The sequence below is a fragment of the Piliocolobus tephrosceles genome, chromosome 13, assembly GCF_002776525.5.
Source record: "Piliocolobus tephrosceles isolate RC106 chromosome 13, ASM277652v3, whole genome shotgun sequence".
Taxonomy (NCBI): Eukaryota; Metazoa; Chordata; class Mammalia; order Primates; family Cercopithecidae; genus Piliocolobus; species Piliocolobus tephrosceles.
The window spans coordinates 16,414,269-16,427,793 of NC_045446.1; positions in this window are offsets into that span (position 1 = coordinate 16,414,269).

Below are 13,525 nucleotides of genomic sequence, written 5' to 3' on the forward strand. Positions count from 1 at the left end.
TTCTTTTTTCCATGTAAAAAATTCACTTAGTGAAGTTGAGCTAGGTTGATTGGTAAAAGGAAAGCTATTTAACCAATTGTAATTGATGTTTTCGCACCTTGTCAGAGTCTGTACAGTTGTTTCCCACTCAAACATGTATCTGATCTCATCCAGCACCTCTCTCTCGCTTGTTCACTGTACTCCAGCTGTAGTGACCTCATTCTTGCCCTCGGGCCATTGTACTAGCTCTTCTTTGTTCCCCAAATGCTCATCTTCTAGATCTTCACATGGCTGTATCCTTGTCATCACTCAGTCTGCAGTTCAATTTGTCCTCATTAGAGGTCTTCTTGATCCATCCGTGTAAAGGCATTCTCTTTCTCTATCTCTTTGAGTTATCTTCTACACATTACCTTGTTATATTTTATCTACAACATTTTCACTATGCAATTGTCAGATTTAATTGTTTTTTTTTTTTTTTGTCCATTTTTTCCAGTTAGAATTAAAATCCACGAAAGTAGACGTATTGACTGTTTTGTTCACTATGGCATTTCCAGCACAAGAAATGCCCATGCATTTATTCTATGTCAAGCCTATTCTGTGTCAAGAATGGGCTGTTATGAGCAAATGTAGTTTTCAGAGGGACCCTTGCTAACAAGAATGCTTCTGCAATTGATGGCTTTCCATTCGTGGTGACAAATTGAAATAGAGAAATTTAGATCAGTTTAGTATATCAGCCATGGTTCTTAGGTGATGACACAGAATTATCTGTAGCTAGTTTAAGTAAAGGGATTTGTTATATGCATTTAAGTTGTTTAAAGAACCTTTGGAAGCATTAGAATGACAGAGTCTGACATGAATGACCAGGAATAACTTGCGGAAACACATCTGTTGGGACAGGTGCTACAAAGGAGCCGCTGCCCCTCTGACACCATGGTTATGCTGCCATGGGCACATCTCCACAGGTGCTGCTGTGTTTCTGACCACAGAACCACTTTGCCTTTGTTGACATAGTCAGAACCCAGCCTCAGATAACTAATTTCCAATTCAAAGACTTGCACGGAGGCTCCTGGTTCGTATCTCTCAAGTCACGTGTCTAACCTTCTGGGACTAGCATTGTATAGCATATGATTTGGTAGCAAATCTCAAGCAGCTCTTCTACCTTAATTTGAGATGCTTATTAATGGAAGATTCCCTCAATTGAAAAAGTGCTTATCTTACTTTACTTTCATTTTTATATAATAGTTCTATTTTTTTATACGTTTAAGTCATACAACATAATGTTTTGATATACGTGTACATGGTGAAACTATTACTACAGGTACGCACTTTTACATATCCATCGTCTCACATGGTTATCTTTCTGCATCTTAAATTTTTTTTTTTTTGGTAAGAGGACCCAAAACCTCTACTCTGTTAGAAAATTTGCAGTATACAATGCAATATTATTAACTATAGTTTTTATACTACACTCTATTTAGATCTTTAGATTGATTCATCCTACGTATCTTCCCATTTCCCCCACCCCCTGCCTCTGGTAACCACTGTTGTTCTATTCTCTGTTTCTACATATTCAGCTATTTATTTTTATTTTTTATATTCCACATATAGGAGAAATTATGCAGTATTTTTCTTTCTGAGTCTGGCTTATTTCACTCAACATAATGTCTTCCAGGTTCATTCATATTATTGCAAATGGCAGGATCGCCTTGTTTTTAAAATTGAAATAATATTCATATATATAATATTATTCATTTTTATATGAAGAATATGAACATTATTGTAAGTATATTATAACAATTATATATTCATATTACTGTTATATTAATATATAATTATATTATTAATATCCCCTTACATTATTAATATACTATAATAAACATTACATTATCAGTACAGTAATATACTATGTTAATGTAATTAATAATATATTTTAATAATAATATTCACATTATTCATATTTTATTATGCTTTTTAAAAATCTAGTCATCAGTTGAGAAACATTAGGGTTTTTTCCATATAGTGGTTATTGTGAATAATGCTTCAATAAACATGTAAGTGCAGATATATCTACAAGGTACTATTTTCTTTCTTTATTATTTTTTTTTATTATACTTTAAGTTCTAGGGTACATGTGCAAAAAGTGCATGTTTGTTACATACATATACATGTGCCATGTTGGTGTGCTGCACCCATTAACTCATCATTTACATTAGGTATATCTCCTAATGCTATCCTTCCCCCCAACCCCCTCCCTACAATAGGACCCGGTATGTGATGCTCCCCTTCCTGTGTCCAAGTGATCTCACTGTTAAACTCCCACCTGTGAGTGAGAACATGTGGTATTTGGTTTTCTGTTCTTGCGATAGTTTGCTGAGAATGATGGTTTCCAGCTGCATCCATGTCCCTACAAATGACACGAACTCATCCTTTTGTATGGCTGCATAGTATTCCGTGGTGTATATGTGCCACATTTTCTTAATCCAGTCTGTCACTGATGGACATTTGGGTTGATTCCAAGTCTTTGCTATTGTGAATAGTGCCGAAATAAACATACGTGTGCATGTGTCTTTGTAGCAGCATGACTTATAATCCTTCGGGTATATCCCCAGTAATGGGATGGCTGGGTCAAATGGTATTTCTAGTTCTAGATCCCTGAGGAATCACAACACTGTTTTCCACAATGGTTGAACTAGTTTACAGTCCCACCAACAGTGTAAAAGTGTTCCTATTTCTCCACATCCTCTCCAGCACCTGTTTTTGCCTGATTTTTTAATGATTGCCATTCTAACTGGTGTGAGATGGTATCTCATTGTGGTTTTGATTTACATTTCTCTGATGGCAATTGATGAGCATTTTTTCATGTGTCTGTTGGCTGTATGAATGTCTTCTTTTGAGAAGCGTCTATTCATATCCTTTGCCCACTTTTTGATGGGGTTGTTTGTTTTTTTCTTGTAAATTTGATTGAGCTCTTTATAGGTTCTGGATATTAGCCCTTTTTCAGATGAGTAGATTGCAAAAATTTTCTCCCATTCTGTAGGTTGCCTGTTCACTCTGATGGTAGTTTCTTTTGCTGTGCAGAAGCTCTTTAGTTTAATTAGATCCCATTTGTGGATTTTGGCTTTTGTTGCCATTGCTTTTGGTGTTTTAGACATGAAGTCCTTGCCCATGCCTATATCCTGAATGGTATTCCCTAGGTTTTCTTCTAGGGTTTTATGGTTTTAGGTCTAACATTTAAGTCTCTAATCCATCTTGAATTAATTTTCATATAATGAGTAAGGAAAGGATCCAGTTTCAGCTTTCTACTTATGGCTAGCCAATTTTCCCAGCACCATTTATTAAATAGGAAATCCTTTCCCCATTTCTTGTTTTTGTCAGGTTTGTCAAAGATCACATGGCTGTAGATGTGTGGTATTATTTTTGAGGGCTCTGTTCTGTTCCATTGGTCTGTATCTCTGTTTTGTTACTGGTACCATGCTGTTTTGGTTACTGTAGCCTTGTAGTAGAGTTTGAAGTCAGGTAGCATGATGCCTCCAGTTTTGTTCTTTTGGCTTAGGATTGTCTTGGCTATGCGGGGTCTTTTTTGGTTCCATATGAACTTTAAAGCAGTTTTTTTCCAATTCTATGCAGAAAGTCATTGGTAGCTTAATCGGGATGGCATTGAATCTATAAATTACCTTGGGCAGTATGGCCATTTTCACAATATTGATTCTTCCTATCCATGAGCATGGTATGCTCTTCCATTTGTTTGTGTCCTCTTCTATTTCACTGAGCAGTGGTTTGTAGTTCCCCTTGAAGAGGTCCTTTACATCTCTGGTAAGTTGGATTCCTAGGTATTTTATTCTCTTTGAAGCTATTGTGAATAGGAGTTTGTTCATGATTTGGCTCTCTGTTTGTCTGTTACTGATGTATAAGAATGCTTGTGATTTTTGCACATTGATTTTGTATCCTGAGACTTTGCGGAAGTTGCTTATCAGTTTAAAGGATTTTGGGCTGAGACAATGGGGTTTTCTAAATATACAATCATGTCATCTGCAAACAGGGACAATTTGACTTCTTCTTTTCCTACCTGAATACCCTTGATTTCTTTCTCTTGCCTGATTGCCCTAGCCAGAACTTCCAACACTATGTTGAATAGGAGTGGTGAGAGAGGGTGTCCCTGTCTTGTGCCAGTTTTCAAAGGGAATTTTTCCAGTTTTTGCCCATTCAGTATGATATTGGCTGTGGGTTTGTCATAAATAGCTCTTATTATTTTGAGATATATTCCATCAATACCGAATTTATTGAGAGTTTTCAGCATGAAAGGCTGTTGAATTTTGTCAAAAGCCTTTTCTGCATCTATTCAGAAAATCATGTGGTTTTTGTCTTTGGTTCTGTTTATATGCTGGATTATGTTTATTGATTTGCACATGTTGAACCAGCCTTGCATCCCAGGGATGAAGAGCCCACTTGATCTTAATGGATAAGCTTTTTGATGTGCTGCTGGATTCAGTTTGCCAGTATTTTGTTGAGGATTTTTGCATCGATAATCATCAGGGATATTGGTCTAAAATTCTCTTTTTTTGTTGTTGTATCTCTGTCAGGCTTTGGTATCAGGATGATGTTGGCCTCATAAAATGAGTTAGAGAGGATTCCCTCTTTTTCTATTGGTTGGAATAGTTTCAGAAGGAATGGTACCAACTCCTCCTTGTACTTCTGGTAGAATTCAGCTCTGAATCCATCTGGTCCTGGACATTTTTTGGTTGGTAGGCTATTAATTATTGCCTCAATTTCAGAGCCTACTATTGGTCTATTCAGGGATTCAACTTCTTCCTGGTTTAGTCTTGGGAGAGTGTAAGTGTCCAGGAAATTATCCATTTCTTCTAGGTTTTCTAATTTATTTGCATAGAGGTGTTTATAGTATTCTCTGATGGTAGTTTGTATTTCTGTGGGGTTGATGGTGATATCCCCTTTATCATTTTTTATTGCATCTATTTGATTCTTCTCTCTCTTCTTTATTAGTCTTACTAGCGGTCTATCAATTTTGTTGATCTTTTCAAAAAAACCAGCTCCTGGATTCATTGATTTTTTGGAGGGTTTTTTGTGTCTCTATTTTCTTCAGTTCTGCTCTGATCTTAGTTATTTCTTGCTTTCTGCTAGCTTTTGAATGTGTTTGCTCTTGCTTCTCCAGTTCTTTTAATTGTGATATCAGGGTGTCAATTTTAGATCTTTCCTGCTTTCTCTTGTGGGCGTTTAGTGCTATAAATTTCCCTCTACACACTTGCTTTAAATGTGTCCCAGAGATTTTGGCATGTTGTATCTTTGTTCTCATTGGTTTCAAAGAACATCTCCTTTTCTGCCTTCATTTTGTTATGTACCCAGTAGTTATTCAGGAGCAGGTTGTTCAGTTTCCATGTAGTTGAGCAGTTTTGATTGAGTTTCTTAGTCCTGAGTTCTAGTTTGATTGCACTGTGGTCTGAGAGACAGTTTGTTATAATTTCTGTTCTTGTACATTTGCTGAGGAGTGCTTTACTTCCAACTATGTGGTCAATTTTGGAGTAAGTGCAATATGGTGCTGAGAAGAATGTATATTCTGTTGATTTGGGGTGGAGAGTTCTGTAGATGTCTATTAGGTCCACTTGGTGCAGAGTTGAGTTCAATTCCTGGATATCCTTGTTAACTTTCTGTCTCGTTGATCTGTCTAATGTTGACAGTGGGGTGTTGAAGTCTCCCATTATTATTGTACGGGAGTCTAAGTCTCTTTGTAAGTCTCTAAGGACTTGCTTTATGAATCTGGGTGCTCCTGTATTGGGTGCATATATATTTAGGATAGTTAGCTCTTCCTGATGAATTGATCCCTTTACCATTATGTAATGGCCTTCTTTGTCTCTTTTGATCTTTGATGATTTAAAGTCTGTTTTATCAGAGACTAGGATTGCAACCCCTGCTTTTTTTGTTTTCCATTTGCTTGGTAGATCTTCCTCCTACACGGTACTGTTTTCATTTCCTCTGGGTCTATATCCAGAAGAGGGATTGCTGACCCGTATGGTAGTTCTATTTTTAATTTTTCGATGAGCCTCATACTGTGTCCCCTAATGGCTCTTCCAATTTACATTTCCACCAACAGTATACAAGTGTTCTCTTTTCTCCACATCCTCGCCAACACTTATCGTCTTGTCTTTTTGATAAAGCCATGCTAAGAAATGGGAGGTGATGTTTCATTGTGATTTTAATTTGCATTTACCTGATAATTAGTAATATTGGGCATCTTTTCTTTTGTCTATTGGCCAAGTTTTTGTTTTGTTTGGAGAAATATCCATTCAAGTTCTTTGGTAATGTTTAATTGGGTTATTAATTTTTTTGCTGTTGAGTTATGTGAATTCCTTATATATTTTGGATATTAGCTCCTTAACAGATTTATGGGTTACAAATATATTCTCCCAAATTCTAGGCCATCTTTTACTTTTGTTGATTGTTTTCTTTGGTGTGCTGAAGTTTTTGGCTTGATGTAGTCCCACTTGTTTAGTTTTTGCTTTTATTTCTAGTGTCTTTGGTGTCCTATCCAAACGATTATTGGCAAGACCAATGCCATGCAGCTTTTCCACTATGTTTTCTCCTAGGAATTTTATAGTTTATAGACTTGTGTTTAGTTCTTTAATCCATTTTGATTTGATTTTTGTCTATGGTATGGGATAATGGTCCAGTTTTATTCTTTTGCATGTGGATATCTAGTTTTCTTAACATTGTTAATTGAAGAGAGTAACTTTTCTCTGTTTTATTCTCGGTGCTTTTGTCAAAGATTAATTAATAGTATATGCCTGGGATCAGGTGTGGTGACTCATGCCTGTAAACCCAGCACATTGGGAGGCCAAGGCAGGTGGATCACCTGAAGTCGGGAGTTCCAGACCAGTCTGGCCAACATGGTGAAACCCCTGTCTCTACTAAAAATACCAAAATTAGCTAGGTATGGTGGTAGGCAACGGTAATCTCAGCTACTCAGGAGGCTGAGGCCGAAAAATTGCTTGAACCTGGGAGGTGGAGGTTGCAGTGAGCTGAGATTGCACCACTGCACTCTAGTCTGGGTGACAGAGTGAGACTCTGTCTTAAAAAAAAAAAGAAGAAGAAGAAAAAAACCGTATACACATGGGCTTATTTCTTGGCTTTCTATTCTGTTCCTTTGGTCTATGTGTCTGTTTTTATGTCCATACTGTTTTTATAACCATACTGATTCGATGATAATAGCTTTGTGACATAATTTTTATTTTTTATTTATTTTATTTTATTTAAATAAAAGTCTATTTTATCAGAGACTAGGATTACAACCCCTGCTTTTTTTTGTTTTCCATTTGCTTGGTAGATCTTCCTCCATCCCTTTATTTTGAGCCTATGTGTGTCTCTGCATGTAAGATGGGTCTCCTAAATACAGCAAACTGATGGGTCTTGATTCTTTATCCAATTTGCCAGTCTGTGTCTTTTAATTGGACCATTTAGTCCATTTACATTTAAGGTTAGTATTTTTATGTGTGAACTTGATCCTGTCACTATGATATTAGCTGGATATTTTGCTCGCTAGTTGATGCAGTTTCTTCCTAGCATCGATGGACTTTACATTTTGACATGTTTTTGCAATGGCTGGTACCTGTTGTTCCTTTCCATGTTTAGTGCTTCCTTCAGGATCTCTTGTAGGGCAGGCCTGGTGGTGACAAAATCTCTAAGCATTGCTTGTCTGTAAAGGATTTTATTTCTCCTTCACTGATGAAACTTAGTTTGGCTGGATATGAAATTCTGGGTTGAAAATTCTTTTCTTTAAGAATGTTGAATATTGGCCCCCACTCTGTTCTGGCTTGTAGAGTTTCTGCTGAGATATCCACTGTTAGTCTGATGAGCTTCCCTTTGTGGGTAACCCAACCTTTCTCTCTGGCTGCCCTTAACATTTTTTCCTTCATTTCAACTTTGGTGAATCTGACAATTATGTGTCTTGGAGTTGCTCTTCTCCAGGAGTATCTTTGTGGCGTTCTCTGTATTTCCTGAATTTGAATGTTGGCCTGCCTTACTAGGTTGGGGAAGTTCTCCTGGATGATATCCTGCAGAGTGTTTTCCAACTTGGTTCCACTTTCCCCGTCACTTTAAGGCACACCAATCAGACGTAGATTTTGTCTTTTCACATAATTCCATACTTCTTGGAGGCTTTGTTCATTTCTTTCTCCTCTTTTTTCTCCATACTTCTCTTCTCGCTTCATTTCATTCATTTGATCTTCAATTGCTGATACTCTTTCTTCCAGTTGATTGAGTTGGTTACTGAAGCTTGTGCTTTTGTCACGTAGTTCTCATGTTGTGGTTTTCATCTCTATCAGTTCTTTTAAGGTCTTCACTGCATTGATTATTCTAGTTATCCATTTGTTCATTCTTTTTTCAAGGTTTTTAGTTTCTTTGCCCTGGTTATGTAGTTCCTCCCTTAGATCTGAGAAGTTTGATCGACTGAAGCCTTCTTCTCTCAACTCATCAAACTCATTCTCCATCCAGCTTTGTTCCATTGCTGGCGATGAGCTGCGTTCCTTTGGAGGGGGAGATGCACTCTGATTTTTTGATTTTCCAGCTTTTCTGCACTGCTTTTTCCCCATCTTTGTGGTTTTATCTGCCTTTGGTCTTTGATGATGGTGACGTACTGATGGGATTTTGGTGTGGGTGTCTTTTCTGTTTGTTAGTTTTCCTTTTAACAGTCAGGACCCTCAGCTGTAGGTCTGCTGGAATGTGCTTGAGGTCCACTTCAGACCCTGCTGATACCCTCTGCTGCTTGGGTATCAGCAGCGGAGGCTGCAGAATATAGAATATTGCTGAACAGCGAGTGTTGCTGTCTGACTCTTGCTCTGGAAGCTTCGTCTCAGGGGTGTACCCTGCCGTGTGAGGTGTGAGGTGTCGGTCTGCAACTAGTGGGGGATGTCTCCCAGTTAGGCTACTCAGGGGTCAGGGACCCACTTGAGCAGGCAGTCTGTCCGTTCTCAGATCTCAACCTCTGTGCTGGGAGATCCACTGCTCTCTTCAAAGCTATCAGACAGGGGCATTACCTCTGCTGAGGTTTCTGCTGCTTTTTGTTTAGCTATGCCCTGTCCCCAGATGAGGAGTCTACATAGACAGACAGGCCTCCTTGAGCCATGGTGGGCTCCACCCAATTCGAGTTTCCCAGTGGCTTTGTTTACCCACTTAAGCCTCAGCAATGGCAGGAGCCCCTCCCCCAGCCTAGCTGCTGCCTTGCACTTAGATCTCAGACTGCTGTGCTAGCAATGAGGGAGGCTCCATGGGCGTGGGACCCTCTGGGCCAGGTGTGGGATATAATCTCCTGGTGTGCCGTTTGCTAAGACCCTTGGTAAAACGCAGTATTAGGGTGGGAGTTACCTGATTTTCCAGGTGTTGTGTGTCTCAGTTTCCCTTGGCTAGGAAAAGGGATTCCCTTCCCCCTTGTGCTTCCCAGGTGAGGTGATGCCTTGCCCTGCTTCAGTTCTCGCTGGTCGGGCTGCACCAGCCGACCAGCACCGATTGTCCAGCACTTCCCAGTGAGATGAACCTGGTACCTCAGTTGAAAATGCAGACATCACCCATCTTCTGTGTCACTCACGCTGGGAGTTGGAGGCCGGAGCTGTTCCTATTCAGCCATCTTGGGCACCCAACCCTAATTCACATTTTTATTTACAGTTAACTGCCAGAAGAACATAGACTCAAATCTGTGGCTATTTGGTTTTGGGCCTTAAATTCATTTGGCACTCCTCTTGGGATCCCATTGGCATCTATATAAACATGAGAATCGAAGGACCCATGGGGTTCCTCTCTTGTTTGATGATGTTTGGTTCCTATCCTTTCTGGTTGATGAAATGCCAGGGTGAAAGGGATGGCCAGTTGAATTAGAGCACAAATTCTGCTCCACTTACTTGGCAGAGTGTCCAGTATTGGTCTACCACAATACCACCACACATCTGCTTGAGAATGGCTAGGGGCAGACTGATGGGTAAGCTCTTGGAAGGGCTTAAGCTCACTGCGTCCTGTTAAGGCTCTCAGGAACACCAAGTTATCTCCCTGTCGTGAGAGACATGAAGTAAAATTGGCATTGGGAGATGGATGCTGAATGGCCCTTGGAGGCTGACCCACAGGGTGTTTAACTTCAGGGAACAGCAGAGAAAGAGCTTGGCATGATTTGTTACCCCAGGCTGAGGGGTTTTGGAGGAGAGCTACCATACAGCTCATGGCTGGTCAACTGGAAGACCATCCAAGTGGAAAGGGCACAATCTGGGCCTCTGGTCTACCATGCGCACAAGCGTAATATTCACTTTTGTTTAAAGTGTGGACAGAATATTTAATCCATTCCACCCAGGCATTTGCATCTTGATATCCTGTCTCTAGAGCTATAGTTTCCCTTAAGTTTTCTACCTCCACAACTGTTACCTGGGTTGGGTCATTTTGGAAATGGGAGGAGGATGTTGGGCTCACTGTACTTAGGGAGAGTGTTGGGTTCCACCTGTCTCCTGGACTTTGGGTCTGAACTCCTTTATTATTGGTAACCAGTGTTTTAACTAATTTCAGGGAGAAGTTACTTCAATGCTTGTTCCTTACCTGTACCATTCGAATATAGAGGGCTCTTGGGCCATTGTCTGGGGATTATTTATAATTAGCAACAAGGGGTTACAGTGTAATGGCTTACAATTTGGTGGGGTGGTACAATGGACTAGTTGGAATTTTTGTTTCAGTCCCCATAATTTATTTGAAGCAGGGGGCTTGGCTGTCCACTCTTTGTACTTAGTAGTCCACCAAACATCTGCCCAGTCACCACAGGGACTTTTTAAGGCTGTATACTTATACCTGCTTGATTCCTTGCGGTATGGACACAGATACTTATCAACATGAGATAGCTTCCTTTGAGCTTGCACGTCTCCACACAGGATGACTGAACAGGCATTGAACTGACGGGTTAAAGGATGGCTATCCTGAGTTACATTCATGACAAGATGAACTTCTGTTGAAAAGAAAAAAGAGAATAAACAAGTGATTATTCAGCTCTTTTTAGAGTTAGTTTGGCGGAGGCGGGCCTTGGTGTGACAGTCCATGATTCTGCAGGTGGCGGCATCTTCTTGACTCGGGTGTATGAGTCCATCCCCTTTCCACTGTCCAGACTGCAGTCTCAGTAGTTAGGAGCACTGGATACGGTCCTTCCCAGGCGGGTTTGAGCTTCCCTTCCTTCTACCCTTTGATAAGGACATGGTCTCCAGGTTAATGCTGATGTTCTGGAAACTCCAGGGGCAGCGTCTGTTCTAGGAGACCTTTAGTCTTAAGGGAAGAGAAGGTAGAGGATAGACCAAGTATACAATTTTTGAGGAACTGGTCTTTTGTTTCAAAGGTAGGGATGTCAGCAGTGGAGTATAAGTAGGGCAATCCATAGAACATTTCATAAGGGGAGAGACCAATATCTCTCCGAGGAGCTGTCTAGATTCTTAACAGCAATAGGAAGACATTTAGTCCATGGCAATTGAGTTTCTAAAGCTAATTTAGTTAAGTGGTTTTTTAGAGTCTGCTTCATCCACTCTACCCTTCCTGAGGAGGATGGATGCCAAGGGGTATGGTATTCCCAATTTATATCTAGTACTTGGGCTAACTTCTTAATGACACGCACAGTGAAATGGGTTCCATTATCTGAGTCAATATTTTCTATTAGTCCAAATCTGGGTATGATGTTTTCAATTAATGCTTTAACTACATTACTAGCAGTTGCATCTGAGAGTGGGATTGCCTCTGTCCAGTGGGTAAAGATATATCTACTAGTATATCTAATAGTAGATATACTAATAGAATTAGTAATCTATTATTACTAATAAGTATTTTAAATGACCAATTGGAGGCACTTTAGTGTAATCCATCTGAACACTTTGAAAATGGTCTCAGTCCTGGATTTCTTCCTTCAAGGGGAGATTTCCTTAGAACCTGCTTATTAGTTTTTTTACATATCAAGCAACTATCTATAACTTGTTCAGTTGGGGTGTAAATTCCTGTACACCCATAAACCCGGAGAACTGCATCGCACATTGCTTGGGGTCCCCAGTGGGTCCCCTGATGTAACTGAGATGACCTCCCTCATAAGAGGTTTCGATAATATTTCCCTTTGATCTGATAATATCCATTTCCCTTCCTCATTTTCTTTAGCTCCTATTTTTATTAACCTCTCTTTTTCAATGGAAGAGAAAACGGGGGTTGCAGTAGGAGAAGGAAGGCATGGAGTTAAATGAAAAACAGATGTTTCAGAAGAAATAGCAATTTGTTTTGCTATCTGATCTGCAAGATTATTTCCCCGACTTGTGAAAGACAAGTGCCTTTGGTACTCTGGGACATGCACAATAGCTATCTCTTCTGGCAATTGGAGATTGCTGAGGACGTGAGCAATGAGCTCTCTATGAATTAATCTTAGCCTATACTATTGATAAGACCCCTCTCCATCCAAATTTTCCCAAATGTGTGTGCCACCCCAAAGGCATATTTAGAGTCAGTATAGATAGTTCCTTCTTGGTTTTGTAAATGTCCCAAAGCTTGGCTGAGTGTAAACAGTTCACAGGTTTGGGCAGACCAATCATTATGCAGCCTTCCTGATTCTACTTCTTCAAGTGTCTCTCCATCAATCACTGAATACCCATTATGTCTTTTTGCTTCAATCACCCAGGAGGACCCATCTATGAGTAAGTGCTGCCCCATCTTGAAGGGAGTTTCTCCTAAGTCTGGTTAAACTTTTGTATGGTAGCCAATTAGATCTAAAGATACTTGCTCTCATTTTAAGTTTGGATCCCCCGTTAAAAAGCCTGCTAGATTATGAGTTTTTAGTAGTTAATATGAAATCATCCTTTTCCAGTAAGATAGCCTCATATTTTAAAATTCTTGAGTCAGTGATCCATCTCCCTGCTTTCTGATTTAATATAGTTCTAACATGGTGGAGCGTGCTTACTGTTAACTTTCCTCCAAAGATTAACTTCCTACTTTATTCAACTAATACTGCTGTAGCTGTGATGGATTGGATATGTTGGGACCACCCACGAGTGACTGGGTCTAAGCACTCCTAGGGCTACCCCCTTATTTACATTAATGAAAAGGTGAAATGGCTTTTCTAGGGAGGGTAGAGCTAGAACAGGGACTGTTATGAGCATCTCTTTCAATTCCTCAATCTGCTAGATTTCCTGCGAAGTCCACAAGAGATTATCAGGCTTCCACTGGGCAAGTTTTTCATATAGAAGTTTACTTTTTAATGCATATGAGTCAATCCATAAACAACAATATCCAATTAGTCCTAAAAATTTCCTGAGTTCTTGTTTAGTTTGAGCCATGGGCAGGGAAACAATTCCCTCCACTCTTTCAGGTCCTATTTTTCATTTACCTTCACTGATTAGGTGGCCTAAGTATTTAACTTCAGGTTCTACATACTGAAGTTTCCCTTTTGAGACCTGCAATCCCTCACAATGCAAGTTACTGAGAATGCGTGTAGAGAAGTCACCTGCTTCTTTTGTGTCTCTACCAGATATAAGGAGATCATCCACGTACTGAAGCA